The sequence below is a fragment of the Zea mays genome, chromosome 10, assembly GCF_902167145.1.
Source record: "Zea mays cultivar B73 chromosome 10, Zm-B73-REFERENCE-NAM-5.0, whole genome shotgun sequence".
Lineage (NCBI taxonomy): Eukaryota > Viridiplantae > Streptophyta > Magnoliopsida > Poales > Poaceae > Zea > Zea mays.
The window spans coordinates 112,376,560-112,386,081 of NC_050105.1; positions in this window are offsets into that span (position 1 = coordinate 112,376,560).

A 9,522-nucleotide genomic window follows, 5' to 3' on the forward strand; every position below is an offset into this window, starting at 1 on the left:
TGGTCGTGGTCTATATGATATATGGTCTATATGACATATGAGTCTCCCACAAACATATGAATGGTTATTGTCGTCTCTTCGACCCCCTCATCCCTAGTTTTGGCTCGCTCTAAATAAAAAAAATACAAATCGACAGCGACGCTTGGTGGCACCAAAGAGGTCGATAGGCTCTCCCCTGTCTGACAGTAAATATAATTAGAAAATGTAAAAAGGTTAAACATTAAGGTGGAGAAGAGAGATGAAAAATGGGTTGTAAACTTACTGGCACCTTAGACATAGAAACCAATTAGTTTTGTGAAGAAGGCAAGTGAAGTCATGTTTTAATACTGAAGAGCAGGGGCGGACCGACTTTGGGCTGACTCGGGTCCCCACTCAATTTCCTTGGTTTAGTGGACTTTTTACCTTATTTACTGTAGTTACAAAGGTTTATTTGTTAGCAACCCTTCATTTAGGTCCCCACTCGCATTTGGCCCCCACTCAATATTTGGGATGGGTAGCAACAACCGTCTATATTATTAACCTTACTCCGAGGCAGAGGCCCCGACATACCTAAATGAAAAAAAAATCATTGCATGGCATTGGAATAGCCCAACCACATCAACACCCCATAAGAGAGGTAGGGATGTGGATGTCTTGGTCATGCCATGCCCATATCTACTGTTGTCGCTTTTTGACCATTGCTTGAGGCACATGCTCCAAATCAAAAAAATCCAACACGTGGCACGACAACGACCGATTGCGCCGGCACTAACGCCAACGTAGGCGAACACAACAATGTGGCAATCATGGTCATGCCATGCTCGAATCCATAGTAGCCAACATGCCTTGCTGCCAAATCGTCATTGCTTCCTTTAGCCATTGCTCTCTCTCTCTCTTTACTGTGACCCTAGAGTTGGTGAAAATCAGGTGATGACTGAGGTAACATGTGCATTATTGCTTGGATAGGTTATGAAATAAGTTTGGTTCAATTAGGTTGTAGGGGACACCACCATCAATAGGACTTACAAGTAACAAAAAGCAACTATGGGACAAATATTTGGTGGTTCCAAATTCAATGTAGTTGGCCTTTACCAGTCTCTATCTGTCACACCCGGTTTTGGAAGGCAAACCGAATGCGAACCATGTACGTGCTAGGATCAGAAACTCACGTACACATCGATTACATAATTGGACATCATCACACAATGCTTGAAATAAATAGCGGAAAGGTACTTAATTACATCAAGATGTCCAAGACATCCACAGAGTCTATTACATAACCATTGTTCAATCATAATTATCAAAGTGCGGAAATGCGAAACGTAGATGCTAAGCCTACACAAGCAGCTGACTGAGGGTTTGCCACTAAGAAAGAACTAGAACTCGTCATATTCCTGAAACTCCTCGAAGTCATCCATGATGCCAGCATCATCTCCTGAGCATTGGGTACACTGGGGACAACCTGGGGTGGGGGTGGTGTGTAAAGCAAGGGTGAGTACACATCAACGTACTCAACAAATGTCCTGTTTGGCTAAAGTGGACTAGTTGTATATGGAGTTGAGGTTAAGCAGTTGCTTTTAGTTGGTCAAGTATTTATTATTAGTAGTAGAGCCAAGTTTTAGTAAATAACCCAGTTATTACCCAGAAGTACCTCCTCAAAAGAGGAAATACCAGAGATCAGATTTTATAACATCATTGTTAATCAACAACATAATAGTATCCAAAGTTCTTCTAATCAAAGAGGATCCCAAGGGTGCTCTTAACCGTGAGCTCAGCTGATATACCAGTTTTAATACTCTGCAGAGGTTGTACACTTTACCCACAAGTCGTGATCCCTTTCCAGCCTGGGTTGTACAGACCCGATCTTCACTACCAAGGTGAATGGCCAGTGATACACTACGTAGCCTTTACAAAGACTCCACTGGTGCATAGCTGCTCGTTAGGTTTCGCCAGTCGTACAAACACAGTACACATCCCCAAGGTGGGTGACTAACAAAACCGAATCGAAAGAACCTCTGCACCCAACCTTGACAGAGCGAGCACTACGCCCCGACCCCCAAGGTAATCAAGGATAAGTGAATACATACTAGTCAATCCTTAGGTTTCATAAAGTAATGCGGGACAGTGAATCATAAAGTATGTAGGACATAATGGGTTAGAGGACACTTGCCTTCACTAGGTGGTTGCTCAGGGAGGTCTCCAACAACACACTCAGGAACCTCGAACTGCTCGTTGTCTAAATAAAGCGAGCATGCATTCAATACATTTGGAAAGTACAAATGAACATCACACCAAACATGTACAAACATTGGAACACATATTAAAAAGACACAATACTACATAAGGGATAATGAATTCAAAGTATAATCATAAACTATGGCATACATTAACTTTATTTGAAAATAGATTATTATTTCCCTAAGTGTTATTTACAAGTACATAATCATAGGTCAATTTATTTTATGGTGACCTAAAATTTAGAACAGGGATGAACTTATGTAATACATATTATTAATCTCACAAGCTTAAACAAGTTAAAATCTCTAATGTTCTCCTTTTATTTATTTTATTGCATAAATAGAAATGCATCTACATTAGTTCATATTCAATCCTAAAAATTAGAGTGTGCAGTCAGTAAGTGAACCTATTTTATTTAAACAGAGAATAGTTCTATGAACATTTTGCAATTTGAATTACTAAATTTGGAGTTCATATGCAAAAGTTATGAAATAAACAAGTTTGGGAATTCAAAATATGAATTTAGGGCTAATTCTGTGAAAATTTAAAAGTCCAGGGCTAGATCTGCAAGATTACAGGGGCATGCGGGCGAAAACCAGGGACGGCGGGTTGATTTCCAATAAACCGAGGGTCTCTTTAAGAAAACTACCGCGCGAAGGGGTATCGGGTGAATGTAACCGTCAGATCTAAAACCAACGGCTGAGATTAGATCTGCGGCCAAAGGCACGCACGCGCAAGTGGGCGAGCGCTGACAGACGGGCTAGGGAGTGTGAGCGACAGAGGGGGAGAGCGCGATGTCCGAGCGGGCCCAGCACCAAGGGGTTTGGGCGCTGACAGGCGAGCCAGGGCGTCACGCACGCGGGCGCGAAGCGGTACCTGCTGTCCGGGCCGTGCGATCTGAATCGGACGGAGGGGATCAGACCAGGGTGGAAGGACGGCTACGGGTGGCGCTGACAGGCGGGCCAGGGCATCAGGCGCGCGGGCGCGAAGCGGTACCCACGGTCTGGGCCATGCAATCTGAATCGAACAAAGGGGATCAGACCAGGAGGGACGGACGGCTGCGGGCGGCGCTGACAGTCGAGCCAGGGTGTTAGGCGCGCGTGCGTGAAGCGGTACCCGCGGTCCAGGCCGTGCGATCTGAATCGGACGGAGGGGATCAGACCAGGGGGACGGATGGCTGCGGGCGGCGCTGCTCCTCTCCGTGGCGGTGAGGTCGCTGGAGTTGAGGCAGGCGTGATCTAGGGGTGTCCGGGGTCACCGAAGTTGGGTAGAGAGGAAGAGGGTGCCACAGCGAACTCGATGGCGGGGAAAGGGCCATGAATCCACGGGTAGAGAGGGGAGAACGGCGGTGAGGAACTCTGGTGAGCCATTCCGGCCACGGGGAGGGGGCTTTAGGCGCGCTAAGGCCTTGGCTAGCTTCAGCAGAGGCAGGGGTGACACAGGGACCTACTCCGGTGAACTAGACCGGGCTAAATCGGCTGGCCACCGCACGAGCACGGCAGATCGCCGCGGCCGAGCACTAGCGAAGGCGAAATTGACCGAACAAAGGGCGCAATAGGGGAAATTGGGCACGGGGACAGGTGTCTCACCTCGAGGCGGAGCTCGGGGAGGCTTGGAGCGGTCTCCGGTGAGCTGGATGGCCGAGAACGCAGGCGCGAGGCATTGGTGGGGCTCTAAGAAGGGAGCTGGATGGCGAGGGTGAAGCCGTGCGAAATGAGGCGAGGGGTGTGCGCGAGGCACTAGTGGAGCTCTAAGAAGGGAGCTGGGCGCGTGGGCGGGCGTCGTGGCCGAGAAATCCGGCGACGTGCGCGAGTGCGCACGCGCAGGTCGATGGCGAGCGCGGAGGGGGCGGAACTGACAGGTAGGATCCACGACGCAGAGAGAGGAGAAAGGGGCGTGCGGGGCAACGGCTCGGCGACTGGCGAACCGGGCCCGCGAGATAGAGAGAGGGAGCACGCGGGGAAGAAAACTGGCGCCGACAGGCTGGCCCCACTAAGAAGCGAGCGAGGGAGGGAGGGCGCGCGCGAGGGAGAACTACCGCTGACAGGCGGGGGCGCGCGGTCTGGCTGAGCTTAGTGGGCCAACTTGGCTGCTTTCTCTTTTTCTTTTTCTCTGGATTTTCTAATTCCTTTTCTATTTCTTTTTCTATAGGGTTTTTCAAATCCAAATTCAAACTAGGTTTCAAATTCAAATAAATTCAAAATTGTGCAACACTTCAAAGAATATTTTAAGCTCCGCATGATGCAACATTTCATGACTCATAATGTTTTGACAAAAATAAATAATTAATCTACACTAGTTTAAGCTATTTCTAATAAAAAGGAAAAAGGTAGAAAGAATCTAGAGAGAGAAAGCCTAGAGTGAGAAAAGGAAGAGTAACACATGATTTTGGGTGATAATTAGAAAGAAATTTTACACCCCAAAATCAGGGTGTTACACTATCTCTTCATTTACCTCTAGATTTACACCTCCGTATCTTCCTAAGCTATCAGCGTACATAGATAGTGACATTGTCATATGCTATGCGGACGATTTCAACATCATGAATTAGTGGCATGAGCATAAACTAATATATCCAATTCTATTTATGTTGGCTAAAGATATTATGTCAGTTCTGGTTTAAACTATTTACTTAGAATCTTTCTTTAGTCTCACTAAAAGAGTTATTGAGAAGCGACCTACATGAGGCGGGAAGCGCGACCTACATGAGATGGAAGGTGCCCATGAGGTTGATGTTCACCATCAACTTGATCTCATCCTTGTCCTGCCTCTCGAGCTCATGTAGCATGAACACACCATGGTTGGAGACCAGAACATTGACAAGGTTGGCCACACACGCCATGACGTTTGTGTCGTGCACGTCGGTGGCATGGACGCCGACGTTGTCCCTACCCAAGTTGCGCTGGATGGCGGAGCGCAACTCCTTGAGACGAGTGTGGTTGTGGGCCAGGATGGAAATCCGCGCGCCCCTCCCGCGTCGCGATCGTGGCCATGGCAAGCCTGAAGCTGCTAGACCCGCCTATGACGAAGACGGGGTGGCCTTTGAGCGGGATCAGCGTGGCCTAGGGTCACGTGAGAAATGCGAGCACAATGAGTAGATTGTCGGTAGGGGTGGAAACAAGTCGAGCCAAGCTCGACTCGTTGTGGCTCGGTCAAGTACGAGCTCGGCTCGCTTCTCTAGTGAGCCAAAAAAGTAGACTTGGTTTGGCTCGCTAATTGCTCGCCGAGCCAACAAGCCTAGCCATAGACATGAACTCGCCCTCTAAATTATAATATAAAATCTTTAAAATAATTTAAGTAACATATTTTAAATTAGTAAAATAGATATATTATTAATATAATGTAGAAATATATTAATTTTGTACAATAATCTTAAATAATATAATTTAATCGTTTATTTGGTACTAAGACTATATGCTAATTAGGATTTTTAATAAATTGTTGTTAGGTCGAGCCACAAGCCAACTCGTGAGCGGTAGCGAGCAAAAGTTGGCTCGCTCTTTTCTCGAGCCACAAAAATAGGCACGAGGCGAGCTGCTTCGAGCCGAGCCAAGATGTTGCGAGCCAACAAGCTCGAACGTTTTTTCTAGGCCTAGTTATTAGTGATGGACATCACTAGTAGGAGGAGCAAGGAATGAGGGATGATCTAAGTAATATTGACCATTGAATTTGAGTAAGAGAGAAGGTTATCCAGCGGTGTTAAGTTTGAGTGCAATTTGTTTGGTGGATTTAGTAGAGGTTATGGTTTGGGGGTAATTTAAACTAATGGATTATATAGTGGTATGGATTTAGATGATGAGTTCATACTTATGACCAGATCAGTTGTGTCGCACGAGCTGACTTTGAATCGAGTTAACTTCCTAACCCCCTTTGACAGGACTCCAACTCCTCTGAAAACGGCTCCGACTCTACCTCTTTTGGCTCCTTGGCTTCTCTAGAGGAGTCATACCCATTTCACAATTCGTTTGGCAAAACAAATTCTCCTGTATATTTTTTGAATGGTGTATATGGAAAATGTAAGAGGAGCAAGTAGAAGCCATGTTTTTGGTGTTCTGGCTTCTAACAAAAAAAAACAGCTCTAGCTTTTAAAGGGCTCTCGACGAGAAGCCATTTTTTAATTGTTTGGTAGTGCTTCACGATAAACCATAGTTGGTACCATCTAAAGAGCCATGACAAAATGCCCTTAGGCTCACAAGAGGAGCCCAGCCGGCTGGGCTCGTTTTTACTCCTACGTGGGGCGAAGATGCCAAATCCCCATCACTTGAGGCTTGGAGTGGGCTCAAAGACTACCAGATCTCCATGACTAGTAGCAATAGTGGGTTCAAATTCAAGTTCGATGGTAGGCTCAGGTGTGGGCTCGGAATCTCACAATGAGCCGTGGCGGTGGGCTGGGATACGAGCTCGGTGGTAGGCTAAGATCGAGCGCCGAACTAGCGTTTTGTTGTTTTTTTGTTCTTATTAATAGACCAGTAGAGTGTCCGTATGTTGTGACGACATATAGTCATGTTTGACGAATAACCCTAACAGTCCATTATCATGTCATGGTTCCTATACACAATATTCACATGGAACTAAATAGAATTACAAGCATGAATATAGAAAGTAACATAGGAGCAATTCAGATATCCTTAGTTACTATAACACATTTTTCTGCAAGCTAGTCGGGCTAAATTTATTTTGTTTGTATTGTAACTTAGCAACAAATATATAATTTAGTACATGGACACAATTAGGAACTTACCCTATATAGTCTGAGTATCTAATACAAATATGTCAAGTACAGGAGCAGTTGCAACAAAGCCAGAGCAGCATAAGGTACTTAAGCTGTAACAAGATAGGTCTTGAAAACATTTCAAAGCACTAAAATTCTTAAGCAGAGGTGCCAGCGGAAGCCTTGGCAGAGGTAGAAAACTTGGATCTCCTTTTGGCCAAGCTCTCGTTATGGCTGTCTCCCTTCCCCTTCAGCCTCTAGACAAGAAGCTTTTGGTACTCGACAGCCTCAGACTTCTTGGCGATATTCTTCTTGTCAATGATTCTAGCGCGCTTCCTCTGAAGGGTCAAGGGTCACAAGCCACTGGATCTTAGGTGCCTTGCTCACCTTCTTGCCTTCAAATCAAACAGGTTAGCTTGGAAAACTTTAGAAATCAACAGCTCATTGTCATGAATCCTATCCAAGACATAACAAGCTCAGAGCACTAATAGAGGAATAAATAACCAAGACATTTATCCAACACATAACTGATTCTAAGATACATGAGGATCTCCATATTAAGTGCGCATAACAGCTAAACAATCTATTTTGTTACATGGGTCTAATGGTTTAAATATTGTATGTCTTCATATTCCGTCTCTATCTATAAAATGCAAACAAGAAAAAAGTGTGAACCACATACTGCTCATGTATTTTTCAGTTATAAGATATGTAGATCAAACTTTTTTACAAGAAACTGCATATTGCAGATAATATGAATTTAGGGCTGACTCCCATAATCTTCATATAATATAATTTATGGCCAACAAACCTCTATCTGACATGAACAACCTTGTAACATATTACGTGAAAATATCTCTAAGAAACATCAGAGATATAAATTGTCAAGTAAATATTGAATAAAAGCATTTGTTGAGATTAGTGGCATGCCGCTTGGATTCAAGGCTAAACACAGTCACACATTAATCCTTGAAGCAGAAAGGGTCGAAGGTCCAAGAATCATTACATAAGTTATTTACCTACCAGACTCATAATTTATATTCCAAAAGAGACCTATCAAGCTCGTAAATATTGTGTTCAAATAATAGCATGTAGGCAAAGATAACTGTAAATTATTGCCTCCTACAAATCTCAGTACCGTTGCAATAACACCAAATAGATTTTTCTTGTTCTTAGCAGGATCACCTATAAATGTGATACTAGCTAGCTCTATTGTGCATGTAAAAACCGGTAGGTGGCTAAGGTCAGATCGCTCTGTTGTATACAATGGCAATGGCGTCCAACTCTTTGAGCTACTTCATATAGAAGATTCCTATAAACCCATGTTTCGTCCTGTGTAAAAATAGCTATAAATCAAAGAATAGAAGCAGAGGATGGAACATTCTATGAAGATTAAAATAAGTGATAAGTATGTGTCACACCCGGTTTTAAGGGCAAAACCGAATGCATAGCATATGTGTGCCAGGATCTATTTCCACACATATGTTGACGTCACAAGTGTAATATATCAAAGGAACAATGCATAAAAGCGTAAATAAAGAGTATATTAACATATTATACTTCGAACTGTCATTATGTCTTAACCTTTATCCATCAAAGTACAGCGAAACATGGACATCCTTCCATAGGAAGATGACCAGGGGAATCACTAGACTAGCATCCATCGAGTTCATCAAAATCTTCATCTGCAAACTTCTGATCAAAATTAAGCAAGGGTGAGCTCACTTATGGTCAAGGCTCAGCAAGTGGGGTGAAAATGCAAGGTTAACAAGGTAAGACTAAAGTTTATTGTGGTTAGCATTTTAGTTGGTCAACATTTTATTATCAACACCTGGTTACTAGGTATAAGTATATACCAAACCCAATTAAGCATAATTCATAATCAGCATAAGCTCAAACCACTGAGCGAATACCATCAACATGAAGCTCAACCTCTTGAGCGAACCACTTAAGTATACTGCATAAACAAAATCGATCACGATTTATTTCCATCTTCAAGTTCAATTATCATGTGAGGGTCCAGACTGCTCTTAACCGTGAGCACGGCTGGTATATCAGTTTTATACTCTACAGTGGTGGTACAACTTTACCCACAAGCAGTGTATCCCCTCTAGCCTAGGTCGGCCAAACCCGTAAACACTTCTGAGGTGAATGGCTAGGGATCCACTATGAGGCTTTCACAGAATACACTTAATACAAAGCAACCTACTAAGGTTTCTAAGTTGGTGTGGAGGCCCTCTAGGTGAGGTACCTTAGCCAAGAATACGTCCCCATGTTAACGTGAGCTGCCACCACTGTCGCTCCCTCTCTTGCCCATATTTCAGGTAAGGTTGCTAGGCACTAAGCATATAAAGCTAATTACCAAAGCCAGAGCCATGATAGCACTCGTGGTTGCACTGTTTTCCTGGGTGGTCACTCCATGTTCCAATTATCACAATATGATCTTGCTTAATCATCAGATTAACAACAATTATAAAAACTTACCATTTGAAACATTAATATGATTAAAGTGTGACATCATAAAAATAAAGTTGTAGCAATAGCATAGCTATTTGATTAAATAGTAATCTCAGGTTAAACAAGGAATAAGGTTG